The 14,184-nt window shown below is 38.3% G+C and overlaps 1 pseudogene; it reads right to left on the reverse strand.

Moving 5' to 3' along the window:
* Nucleotides 1-3,290: 3,290 nt before the first annotated feature.
* LOC102121637 (small ribosomal subunit protein uS12-like) lies at nt 3,291-3,707 on the reverse strand (annotated as a pseudogene).
* Nucleotides 3,708-14,184: the final 10,477 nt, after the last annotated feature.

The following is a 14,184-nucleotide window of genomic DNA, read 5'->3' on the forward strand; positions in this document are numbered from 1 at the left end:
CGGTCTCCCTTTCAGAGTGTAGCCCTTTAGGCTCTTGGCTTTGTTCAGCATTTCAACTTCAATTCCATATTTTGTGAAGGCCTAAGACTTTCAGCTATTAAAATCCAAGTCTCTTGCTATTTGGAGGTCAGCCAACGCCCTTGGGGTGGCTGCCAGCTTTAGCGCCTGCTTACTAGTCTAGATTCATTCTGGGATCCTTCACTTCTGAATACTTTCTTATTCTCTTGTGAGCTTAACTATGCATTTAAAATAATTTTGAAAAAAATGTTTATCCAGTGTTTTAAAGTGTTTTGTAATGGAAAGGTTTTGAGGATATGTAGACTATAATATTTCTAGAAGCAGAGTTTCCATTTTAAATTTCTAAAACTCTAAGCACCTTTTCTGGTTATCTCTGCGTAACAAATATTACAAACGCAGGGTTTGTAAGAACAATCAATTAATTATGTTTATGATCTGTGGTTAAGAATTTGGAGAGGGCTCAGCTGAGTAATTCTTCTGCTCTATATGGTATCAGCTGGTTCACTTGTGTTTTTCAGCTGGAGGCTTGCCTGGTTTGGAGGGTCCAAGAGGGTTTCACTCACATTTCTGGTGCCTTGGCAGGGACAGCTGAAAGTCTGATCTCAGATGATTTGTTCTATCTATCTATAGTCTCACAGCCCACCTTTATGATCTCTCCAGCAGAATCATTGTATTTCTTAACATCATCACTCAGGGCTCAAAGAGTAAATGCTCCAAGAGTCAGAAGTGGAAACTACCAATTTCTAGGTCTACAGGTCTGCACATTGTCACCTTTCTCATATTCTATTAGTCAAAACAGTCCTTGAGCCCAGATTGAAGAGGAGGAGGCAATATAGAGATCACCTAGTCTTACATTTTCCCTCAAAAGATGAAGAAGCCAGGATGTAGAGAAATCAAATAAATTGCTACAATCACACTGTGGCTAGTGTCATGCTTTGGATCCAGTAAATAATAGCCCAGTTTCTGCAAATGAAATGTCCAACTGGAATAGACCCAGGAATCATTGCTACAGATGCTGGTAGGGAATCCAGAATATAGAACAGGTAACAATAACCAGAAAGTAAGCCAGCAGATAACAGGTGGTGGTTTTACACATTAGTTGGTCTGCAGTTCACTGTTTAATAACTAGGTATCCCCACAGGGGAATAAAAAATTGGTGATATTCAGAAATCCAAGAGACAATTAATAAAACAGATATTGAGGACCACTATACTGCAGGGACTGAAGCACTAGTGAGACGAAGGAAGACACAATGCAGTTCCTGGCCTTGTAGGGCTTAGGAGTTGGGCAAGCAGAGGGCGAGCAACCAGAAAGTCTACTAACAGGGAATAAGGCCCTAGCTACTGGTTACTTAGACAACCAAGCAGAGTTCTAGTTCTAAAAGTGCCGGAATACTGAGATATTTTCCAAGATGAGGACGTGAGAGCAAAGGCCAAGGTAGAGATCTCGTTCTGATTAAAGGATGTTTATCAGATATTAGGGGAAAAAAAGCATTAGCACATTTATTGAAACTGGATAGAAGGACATAAAGATGAGTATGCTGAGTTTTGGAGTTTATGGCTAAAGATCTTTAAATTTTTTAGGATTTTCTCAGAGGCTCACCTAAACAGAAATGAAGAGATTGAAAACGTAACCAGTAGTTTATTATTGAAAATATAGAAGATGACTAAAGAAAGTGAATCATAGATACTGATGAGCAGCAGCAAATGATAAAAGGTAACCGAATGGGTAGGCAAAGAAATTAAGTTGTCCCAGCTAGTAAATGGGTGATTCATAAGTATAATATATAGTAATGTAAATAGTAAAATTGGACTCTGTGTTTCAGAAGTTATAAAGTTAATAGCCTATAGAGGCTAGGCAGCAAACATAAATTAGGATGCAGGCTGTTCTGGACTAAACTGTGCTCCCTGAAAATTCACCCCCTTAACCCCCCATGTGACTGTTTTGAAAATAGTATCTTTAAGAGGTAACTCAGGTGAAAAAGTTATAAGAATGGGACCCTAACCTGATAAGACCAATAGCCTTATAGAATAAGGAAGAGAGACAGAGAGAGAGAGAGATAGATATCTACATATAAAAAGAAGAAAGGTGATATGAAGACACAGCAAGAAGGTGGCAGTCTGCAAGCCAGGAAGAGAGCCCTCAACAGAAACTGAGCTTGTCAGCACCTTGACTGTGAACTTCTAGGCTCCACAGTTGTGAGAAAATAATACCTATTTTTTTTAAGACACCCAGACTTTTGTATGTTATTATGGCAGCCCAAGGAGACTAATACATGGACCAAATTTAGTATAACAGGGCAAGCAGTAGAGAATACAATTGGGATTGGTGGACAGAGTCTTGAAGTAGAGCACAAAAGCCTCTTCCAAAAGGAGCAGATGCTACTGAGCTCCAGTGAATTGAGGTTGAGCTTGGTGGGAGGGAATAGGGAAATATACGCAAAGAAATGTGGTGGTAGACATTGATAGCTTCTTCTAGGTTAGGCAGGGCTCTGAAAGATTATCCTCAAACTGCTATCCAAGGTCCTCATTTGCCTTAGGCCAAAGTGTTTTTTAAAATGAATGGAGCTGATATACATGAAGTTCAGTGTAGGGCGAGGCGGGTAGTTGAGACAGTAATCCTTTCAAATTTGCAGACCACCTGGGGTGGATGGTGGCTCATGGCCCTCAGTGGGTTCCTCACATGCCTCTCTCCCTCATAACCTGCCAGAATTGATAATTTTCGAAGCCCTGGGGTCTAAGCCTACTCTAGGATTCCTAGCTCAAACCAATTTAAAATATTGTGTGGTTTTGAGTAGATAGTTCTCCAAAGAAGATATACAAATGACCAAAGGGCACATGAAAAGATATTCAACATCACTAATCAGTAGGGAAGCACAAATCAAAATCACAATGAGATACCATCTCATATTCATTATCATGGCCATTATATATGTAAAAAAGAAAATAACAAGTGATGGTGAAGGTGTAGAGAAATTTTAACTTTTGTGGTCTGTTGGTGAAAATATAAAATGGTGTAATTGCTATGGAAAATAATATGGCAGTTCTTCTAAAAATCAAAACTAGAATTACCATATGATCAAGCAATTTTACTTCTGGGTATAAACCCCAAATAATTAAAACCAGATTCTCAAGGAGATATTTGTACAACTATGTTCATAGCAGTATTATTCCTAACAGCCGACAGGTGGAAGCCACTCAACTTTCTTTTTTTGGGCATATGAAAATCCATTACTACTGTGTTTTCACCATTAAAATTTATGATCTTGATCTTTACTTTTTGCCTTTGTATAGGGCCAAAAGAGATACACTGGCTACTTTGACAACCTTAAAGCGGACTCCAGGAATATCACCAACAGCATGACTTTTGCGACCAAATTCAGCAACCAGAACTTCATCGTTTTCCTGAATTAAGTTCAAGCAACCGTCGTTGGGTACAAAGGCTGTGATTTTCTTGCCATTCTTGATCAGCTGGACCCTGACACATTTCCTAATGGCAGAATTTGGCTGTTTGGCTTCAACTCCTACTTTTTCCAGCACGATTCCTTTTGCACGAGAAGCACTTCCAAAAGGGTTGGCCTTCAGGGCTGTACCCAAATGGACTTTCTTGTACTGTTTATCATGCCACTTCTGGTCTCATCGGTGACTACAGAGCTTCCTAGCAGTATGAAGTCCATGACACTTGCACATCCTATCGAAGCGACGGGCCTGAGCCAGAGAGAAGCAGCCGGAAGCCACTCAACTTTCTATCAGCAGATGGATGGTTAAATGAAATGTAGTATATACATATAGCACATTTATATATATAAAAGCGTTATTTCGCCGTAAAAAGAAAGGAAATTCTGACACATGCTGCAACATGAATGAATCTTGAGGACATTAAGCTAAGTGGAATAAACCACTCACAAAAAGATAAATACTGTATAGTTCTGCTTGTATAAGGTACCTAGAGCAGTGAAATTCATAGAGACTAAAAGTGAAATGGTAGTTGCCAGGGACTGGGGTGAGGAGGAGAAAATGAGGAATTTTTAAATGGATATAGAGTTTCAGTTTCGTAAGATAAAAAGTTCTGGTGATGGCTGCACAGCAATATGAATGTGCTTAATACCACTGAACTGTACTCTTACAAATGATTAAGATGGCCAGGCACCATGGCTTACGCTTATAATCTCAGCACTTTGGGAGGCCAAAGGAGATGGATCACTTGAGGTCAGGAGTTCGAGACCAGCCTGGCCAACATGGTGAAAGCCTGTCTCTATTAAAAATGCAAAAATTAGCTGGGCATGGTGGCAGGTGCCTATAATCCCAGCTATTTGGGAGACTGAGACATGAGAATCTCTTGAACCTTGGAGGTGGAGGGTGCAATGAGCTGAGATCACGCCACTGCACTCCAGCCTGGACAACAGAGTGAGACTCTGTCTCAAAAATAAAATAAAATAATAAAATAAAAAATAATTAAGGGGTAAATTTTGTGTTACATGTACTTTGTCATTATTAAACAATTATTTTGCAGGCTAACACCACATGAACCAAACATTTTGATGAGCTGGAACAGCCTACGAGTTGCCAACTTACAGCCTTCAGGATTTAGCAATAGCTGAAATAGCCAATATAGGACCAATAGTAATGACTGAATTCAGCACAATGATCTTGAAGTAATGAATAAATTCAGCATTATGAATTTGTTTTTAAAGATGTTTGGGTATTACTCAGGCAAAAAAGTTACTTCCCATTGAGGTTCAATGTTGAAATCTTATTTGAATTTGTATGTTGTTAAGCTTTGATATAACGATAGCATGACTGGCAAGGGGAAGAGGTATATCATAAAACAAAGAAGAGCTTGTTGCTCAGATAAGGAATGAAAATAAATTTGAAAGCTTTAAGAGCAAGGTAGGAATTTGTAGAGTTAACAAAAAAGAAATGAATATATGAAAATATGTAGGTTCTTATTGCTAGAAAATAAAAAAATAGAAGAAACAATTTTAAAAATCTGGTCATTCACTATATGCCTGTATATATTATTTATACACATATATTTATATTTTGTGTGTATATAAATTATACAGATGGTCTTTCATACATACTCTAGATGGGTAACCCAGTGGTGAAACAAAATTTCTGTACATGAGAAGTTTGGAAACTGAGCTGAGGTTTCCTATTATTTCCCAGTGGACTAGTAGAGAGTAGCTTCTTTCTCCTTTTACCAACAATCTCCAAGAAAATGGGAGTGTTTGAAAGCCTCCACTTTTATAGAGTGTTCCAGTATAGCCATTCTAATGCCAATACTCTCAAAGTGAAAGTGAATTAAAATTGTCAAACCAAACTATCCATCAGATAAGTGCTTATATAACCACAGAAATCTAGAACAAATTAATTTGACTTCAAATGCTTCCTAGAATGCAGTCTAAAAACAAAAGAAACTGCCTAAGCATGTGAACTTTGGTAGCTATTTTTTGTTTGGATTAAATTTTAAATTGTTGCTTTAGAATTTTTGTTTTTTATATTGTTGGTAAAGCAAGTAAGTAATTTGTTTCATTGCAAGTCAACAATTTCAGTGGAAGAAAAAGGAGATGTAATAACTGAATCAATAGTTTAAATAGGAAAGCTGCACTGTTGGAAAGATTAATATAAATTGTGGTGTTCCATGGCTGGAAAACATTGGTTATAGCCCTGTGCACTGACAAGGTCCAGGGCAAGGTCATTCTGTGATCTACTCTAGTGTTCAAGAGCACAGGACCTCTTAGAAAATGGTTGATTCCGTATATGGGCTGGAAAGTACAATGTGAAACTCTACTATCAGGTTGTGCCAGGAAGCAGGGAAGCTTTTGAAGATTAATGGTGTTATGTCAAAAGACCACAGAAACCAATTTAAGGTGTGCTTGAGACAATTTGAGCACCAAAAGGAGGATAATAGTTTTGGTCAGTTGACACACTGTAAATCTGAAAAACTATTAGTTCATAATAATGTGCAAAAGAGAAAAAAATAAACGAAGTGTTGAGTCTTGTTATTCAATCATGTTAGTGTTATTAACTAATTTATTGTATGGCTAAATAGTGTAGAAATAAAAAGTGTAAATGTCTCAGCTCAATGCATTTTCTGACTCAAAGGGAATATGAGTAGAATGATACCACAAGTTGTGACCTTAAATCAGACATGAAATATTCAAATTAGATTGTGTATATATACATTTTAGGTTGGTGCGAAAGTAATTACGGACTTTGCCATTTAAAAGAAAAAAGGCAAAAGCCACAATTACTTTTGCACCAATTTAATACATATATAAGCATATGTTCTCATATATTATAGGTAATATATAATGATACATATTATATATTGACGTATTAATATATAATAGTATACATTATATAGATATATAATAATATATTATATTGATATATGTTCATATATCATGATTATATATTAATATATCATGATAATATATATTATATTAACATATTTATATATTAATATATCATGACATATATTAACATATAATATATAACATATATTAATATGTAATATACCATTATATGTAAACATATATAATTATGATATATATGTTTATATAATGATATATATGATATATGTCATTATTATATATATCATTATATATTACCAATAATATATTAGTACATATGTTGATGTATATGCGTTAAGTTGGTGCAAAAGTAATTTTGCTTTCTTGCTTTTTTGTATACTTTTATAGTTCTAAGAATAAAATAATTTTAAGAGTCATCAGGCTGAAAGGATTTAAAGTTACATTTCTCAGAAGCCCATCAAGGGCAACGGCCTTCAGAATTAGAAGAGGAATCACGTTTCTATTACTTGAAGTTTTCCAACTTGAGTGAAAGAACTCTTACTAGACTAAAGAATTAGATCATACAGATAACCTGAAGTAGGTTAACTGATCCTCTTAGAGTTTTGAAATCACTGATGTAACAAAAATTGGGTTCAGCAACCATAGTAACAAATAATATCCTTGTGAGGTAAATTTCTCTCAATAACATCAATTAACAGGTATGGGAATTGTTTTCTTCACATGAATTAGCATGTTTTTCAACCTGAGAATATTTATAACTAAGTACAGAAATGTTAAGAAGGAAGCTCTGCCTTGTTGATATTGTATATGCTAATGATAAACATATTATTGGCCAGTGGAGTCACAGTCTTAAATAATTTGAAATGGCTATTTAAATAATATGCAGTATTTAATTTATGACTTTAAGAAGTAATCATATACAGTTTTATCTCATCTAAGAAAACATTAGGTTTACATTATTTACAAGCATTGCTCATTGAATGTATAAGAATTATTGAAGACCCAGGAAAATTTTATTTCCTGTATTAGCCAATTGTAGTATTTAAAAGGCAAATTCTTAAGGTGATCCAACTGCTAAGTGTTCTTCCATCACAAAGTGTCACTCCTCCCTATTGTCACTCCTATTCTGTTCCCCAACACCTCACTACCTGATCTACAAATTGGAGATATGAGTGTTCAAAGGCCACTTAAACACTGTAGGCTATTTAGTCTCCTTGTTCACAGGCTCCGGCTGTATCCAGACAAACTTCCCATGGCCTAATTCCCTGCTCTCTGTCCTAGTCTTGTTATTTCATAAAGTGACACACTGGAGTATAATACAATAATAACAATAAGAGCAGGGCGCTTTGATTTTCTCAAATAACAGTATCTCATTATGTGTTCTGCTCCATTTTTTCTATTTATTTATTTATTTATTTATTTTATTGTTTTTGAGACAGAGTCTTGCTCTGTCGCCCAGGCTGGAGTGCAGTGGCACCACCTCAGCTCACTGCAACCTCTGCCTCCCAGGTTCAAGTGATTCTCCTGCCTCAGCCTCCCAGTCGCCGGGACTATAGGCATGCGCCAACATGCCCGGCTAATATTTGTATTTTTAGTAGAGATGGTGTTTCCCCATGTTGGCCAGGCTGGTCTCGAACTTCTGACCTCAGATGATTCACCCACCTCAGCCTCCCAAAATGCTGGGATTACAGACATGAGCCACTGTGCCCGGCCCATTTTTTCTATTTATAATGATACGGGAGGTGGGCAGAAAAGTGCTGGGTAGAGAAGAATGGGGTCCCTGGAGAGGGCTCCACCCTTGGACCTTTGCCCCATGGACCTAGGTGAGAATGGCGACTCCTGTTTTCATGCCCAAATGTTGCATTTTTCAAGACCACTCTGGTCCTCCATGCCCCCCAACCTGTGCCCATATAAACCCGAGACCTTAGTGGGCACAGACACAAGCACAAGCAGCTGAATGTCAGAACTAGAAGACCAGCGATGACAGAACAGCATGGCAGAGAAAGAGAAAAGAGGAAGGATGTCTGGACACCTAGGGGAGTTCAGGCAGGGGCAGCTGGAGAAGAGTCTGGCCGCTGGGAGGCCCGACTCCAGGGGAAAACCACCTTCCCTCTCCATTCCCCACCTTCCGGCTCCCCATCCATCTCAATGAGAGCCACCTCCACCACTCAATAAAACCTTGCACTCATCCTTCGAGCCCACGTGTAATCTGATTCTTCTGGTACACTGGGCAAGAACTCGGGATACAAAAGGCTGCCACCCCGGCCCCCTGCCCTTGCGGTAAGGCACAGGATCCATTGATCTGATTAACATACAAGTCATCTGCAGATGGAAAATCTAAAAGAACTTGGTAACACACACCCATAAGGGCCTCAGGAGTCACAGATAGCTACTCTGAGAGGCTGCCGTGGGGCCAGCCTCTGCACCTGCCCGTCTGCATGTTCTCCCTGGGGGTTTGAGCTGTGGGGAAAGCAAGCAGACGACACCCCTCAGACTAATTCTGAGGGGAATCAGAGAACTCTCCCATTCCAGTACCATTTATAAAGCCGGGAGGCCAGTACTATACAGGGCTCCATTGGGTGGGTGGGGGTTCTGCACTCATTTAGAAAATGACCACAGTTGACCTTTGAACAATGTGGTTTGAACTGCATGAATCCACTTATGCGTGAATTTTCTTCCACCTATGCCACATCTGATATAGCATGACCAAGCCCTCCTCCTCCTCTCCTTTCAGCCTACTCAATGTGAAGACGATCAGGGTAAAGGCCTTTACGACAATCCACTTCCACTTAAGGAATAGTATACATATTTTGTCTTCCTTATGGTTTTCCTAATAACATTTTCTCTTCTCTAAATTTATTGTAAGAATACAGTACCTAATACATATAATGTACAAAATACGTGTTAATCGACTATGTTATTAGTAAGGCTTCAGGCCAACAGTAGCTATTAGGAATTAAGTTTTTGGAGGAGTCAAAAGTTGTACGTGGATTTTCAACTGGGAGGGAGATTAGCTCCTTTAACCCCTGCATTGTTCAAGAGTCAACTGTATCTGACTTTTCCATCAAAGGGGTTATGCCCATGTCCTGGTTGTTCCTTATCTGCTCTTTGGATGGGCTAGGGGTTTCCAAGTAGTATTAGTGTCAAAAATAAATTGCTCTAGAAATAGATTTCTTTCAGGGGGTCACAGACTCAGATCAAGGTTCTGATATTATGGGACGTACTTTCTACATGTATTTAAAATCGTAAATGTCAAATAATAACCTCATATTTTTTCCCACTCTGAGGACTCTGGCAAAGTAAAGAGAGGAAACTATGACGTTAAAGAAACACTAAGTAATTTCTCAGTGAATGAGGGTGCAAGTGGCTGAGACCTTCCAATGATCAATACATGTGAGAAGCCATTCTGCATTCTGGGGCTTCAGGCCACTGAAATAATCAGGAACAATGCAGAAAGCTTCCAGCTTATATTCCGGCTGTTTCTCTCCAAAGCAGAGAACATGGTAATGCCATTTACAAACACTTGTTCTGGCTACACTTCCTTTTCTCTATACATATGGGCTACCAGTTCAATAATATAGTCTACACCAATGAATTCTTTCCAGCTGGAGATGGTCTGTGTAAAGGAATTTTGGACTAAAAAAGCCTCGTATCTGTATGGGCTGTGCCCTGTGAAATTCTCTCAATCCCATTGCTGAACTGTGCTTAAGATCACTGTTACATATGTGCCTGTCTCATTGTTAAGTCTTCCTGCATGCTAACCAGGGACCTGCAAATTCTAGGCCTTAACTACATCAAAGTAATCATGGAAACAAGGGGGATTTCTGTAATTTGCAGATACCACTGAAGAGTAGAAAAGCTCAGAAAGGGACTCCTAGTTTTTACCACTTTGTGGCAGCCTCAGATATAAAATGGGAAAACGCAATTGCCTTGGGGCATTAGCCGCTGCCTAAGGGAAGTCCACATCATAATCTTTTTTTTTTTTTTTTTTTAAGAACAGTTTCACTCTTGTCACCAAGGCTGGACTGCAATGGCGCGATCTCGGCTCACTGCAACCTCCGCCTCCCAGGTTCAAGAGTTTCTCCTGCCTCAGCCTCTGGAGTAGCTGGGTTTACAGGTGCCCACCACCATGCCTGGCTAAGTTTTGTATTTTTAGTAGAGATGGGTTTCGCCATTTTGGTCAGGCTGGTCTCGAACTCCTGACCTCAGGTGATCTACCCGCCTCGGCCTCCCAAAGTGTTGGGATTATAGGTGTGAGCCACAACATAATCTTTAAGATCTGGGAGATGAGGGACAAGCAACCTCAGGGCCACAGCTTCGAACTAAAAAACCACTCAGTTAATTTTGTGACTGCCAGTAGAAAGGTCCTCCTTTTCTTGCCTCTCTCCGTCCTACTCTCCATCTGCTTGTAGACCGCCTCTCAAATTCGTCCTTCTCTAACTCTTCCTCTGTCTTTTGATGATATGGTTGTTTTTTCTCTTTTCATATTTTCCTCTCAACCTGTGGTTATATAAGTCACTATGAAGTCTTTTCCTTCCAACTACCACCATTTTGACCTTTCTGCCCTTTCCGAGGACACTTGTAAACAAAATTCTCTGCTTGAGGTTTTTTGGGGCACCCAGTTTCTGCCAAGTCAGGCTGCAGATCAGTGTGAGAACTGGTTGTGTTAAAACTTCTTCAGAGTGCTTTTCCCCCTTTGTTACAGGATAGACTTCAGACAGCTACTTCTTCTTGTAGACGTCTGAGGGTGTAGAATGAAAGTGGTGTTTCTAGTACACCCTTATTTTGAGGACAAGTCCTGGCAAAGATTCTTTGTATGGCCAAACTTCAGTCAGACTTCTGAACTTTTTCTTAGGCCTGTCTGTGCACTTTCTTATCAAATCTAGTTTTAGCAAAGAACCCTACTAAGTCATTTTAGCAAGAACCCTCCCACCCCCAACATCTGATCATTCTTGATCATATCCCTCATCCTCCACCCACATCCTGGGGTAATGTCAGATCACATGAACAGCCTTCCACAGACATCCTGGCAGGTGGGTTTAGCCAGAATCCTCCTTATCCCTGATGTTTTCTCTTAGTAATTTTCCATCTGCTGACCCTTACCTTGCTCCTTGGTTATAAATTCCCACTTGCCTGGGCCGTATTCAGAATCGGACCCAATCTCTCTCCCCCACTGAAAAATCCCATTGCAGGGGACCTCATGTCTTTCACAGTGGTCCTCAGTAAAGTCTGCCTTACCATGCTTTCACAAGCGTCACTGAATAATTTTTCTTTTGGCATCCTTGCTTTGGAGAAGAATGTTTCCTATTATTTTCCTCACTTTGCGCGGCCTTGTCTCCCGTATTTGTCTCCACTTTCGGCCTTGTCTCCTGTACTTGCAGAGCGGTGACAAACTGAGGATTAACTTTCCAGGATTCAATTAATGCCTTCATGCTGAAGGTCATCACACGTTAAAGTGCTCCTCTGCTCTCTGGGTTATCCACCTCTCTTTGATCTCTGGTCAGAGCATTACTTACTTTCTAGCCAGTCCTTTGATGCTTATAAGATGACTTTTAAAAATGTTATTTTAATTATTATTATTATTTTTTTTTTGAGACAGAGTATCACTCTGTCACTCAGGCTAGAGTGCAGTGGCTCACTGCAACCTCTGCCTCCTGGGTTCAAGCATTCTCCTGCTTCAGTCCCTGAGTAGGTAGAACTACAGGCTTGTACCACCACACCTGGCTAATTTTTGTATTCTTAGTAGAGACGGGGTTTCACCATGTTGGCCAGGCTGGTCTTGAACTTCTGACCTCAGGTGATCCACCCATCTCGACCTCTCAAAGCGCTAGGAGTACAGGCATGAGCCACTGCACCCAGGCTTATTTTGAACTTTTGTTGGTTTTAGTAGAAGGGTCAGTATGCAAACCCAGCCTACCATATTACCAGAAATGGTTCATTACAAGATTTTGTAAAGTTGAACCAGACTCCTGTCTTATAAGAAACCCAAACTGGTTATGACCTATTTCCGTTTTTTTTTTTTTTTAAACTCATTGCTGGTATTTGGTTTGCCATGATGATATTGTTTTGGGGGTTTTGAGTCTGTGTTCATATGTGAAATGTGTCTATAATTTTCTGTGCTTGTACTGTCCTTGTGTAGTATTTGTGTCAATGTTATATTAACCTTGGGAAATGACTTGGGAATTGTTTCCACACCTTTTATTCTTTCATAGAAATTGTATAATATTGAAATTAAAATGTGACAGATCACAACCATAAAATGAACATGGTGCTTTTTTGTGGAAATATTTAAAATGAGTGATTTTATATCATTAATCATTTATGTTTTCTATTTCTTTTTGAGTCAGCTCCAGTAATTCAGTATTTTTCTAGGAGTTTGTCCTCTCACTTAAGTTTTAAAATTTATTGGCCAAGAGTTTTAAAAACCTTGTGGTGTTTTCACCCCTAATGCATCCTTAGTTGTGTTTCCTTTAAATTTCTAGTATTGTTTCATGTTTCTTTCTTTTTTTCCTGATCCATCTTTCCAGTGGTTCATAATTTTGTTAGTTTGGTTGCATATAACTTACATTTGGCTGGATTGAATGTCAGTATACTTGTTTTCTATTTTCTTAATTTCATTTCCTATCTTTGCTATTTTCTTCTTTTTATCCTTTTGAACTTATTATAGTTCTTTCTTTACCTTCTTATTTTGGATGCTTAGAGCTTAATTTTCAAGTTCTTTGTTTTTCTAATACTGAGGCTCTCTAATCTAAAAATTCAAAATCTGAAATGCTCAAAATCTGAAACTTTTTTGAGCACTGATACGACACTCAAAAAAAAAAAAGCTCATTGGAGCATTTTGGATTTCAGATTTTTGGTTTAAGAATGCTCTGTCAGTAAGTATATAATGCAAATATTCCCAAATGTGAAAAAAATTCTAATTCTGAACCAGTTCTGGTCCCAGGCATTTTGGATAAGGAATACTCAACCTGTATATATACATATTAGGCTATAAATTCCCCCTGTAACCATCACTTTAACTGTCTCTCACAATGTTTGATACATAGTATTTTTATTGTGAACAGTTTTGCTTATTAATTTCAATTATAATTTATTTTTGTTCTTATGGGTTACTGAAATTTTTTTGTCATGGTTTACATCTCAATTATATCGAGGAATGTGGTCTGTGTGATGCTTATTATTTAAAAATTGTGGATATTTGCTTTATGGTCTAGTACACGGTGAAATGTTTATAAACATTCAATGTCTTCTGTACTTGTCAAGTGCAGCGTTTTACATGTATTCCTTAGATCAAGTTTTCTAATTGGATTGTTTAAATGCCCTCTATCTATACAGTTTTTTTTTGTGTGTGTCTGTTTTAGTTGTCAATTGCTGAGAAGGAGTATGTTAAAATTTCTCACTGTGATGAGGTACTTACTTGTAAATTTTATTTTATCAAGTGATTTTACAAATCTTCATTTTTTCCAACTACAGCAGCAATATATATTAGTTACAAAAATCTCAGTTATAGTTATAAAAACACAAAAATATATTAATGCTAAGATTGAATAGGCCTTGTATTTCCACATAATAACCGTGAGCAATTTGGTAAGTAATTCTTCCACAATATGTTTTCTAGGTAGGGGTGTGGGGTGTGTGTGTGTGTGTGCGTGTGTTTGTGTGTGTGTGTGTGTGTGTATTCCTAGAAAGCATTATGATAATCGTTTTTAAATTGGGAGACTACATTAGAATGACACTTTAAAAGGAACAGCTGTGACCACCATTTTACTGAGAAGAAGCCATTTTAACACCAAAAAAAAAAAAAAAAAATGTATCTCAGCTGTCAGCTGGATTCTTCCAATTCCTTG

Source organism: Macaca fascicularis, chromosome 5 (genome assembly GCF_037993035.2).
Source record: "Macaca fascicularis isolate 582-1 chromosome 5, T2T-MFA8v1.1".
Taxonomy (NCBI): Eukaryota; Metazoa; Chordata; class Mammalia; order Primates; family Cercopithecidae; genus Macaca; species Macaca fascicularis.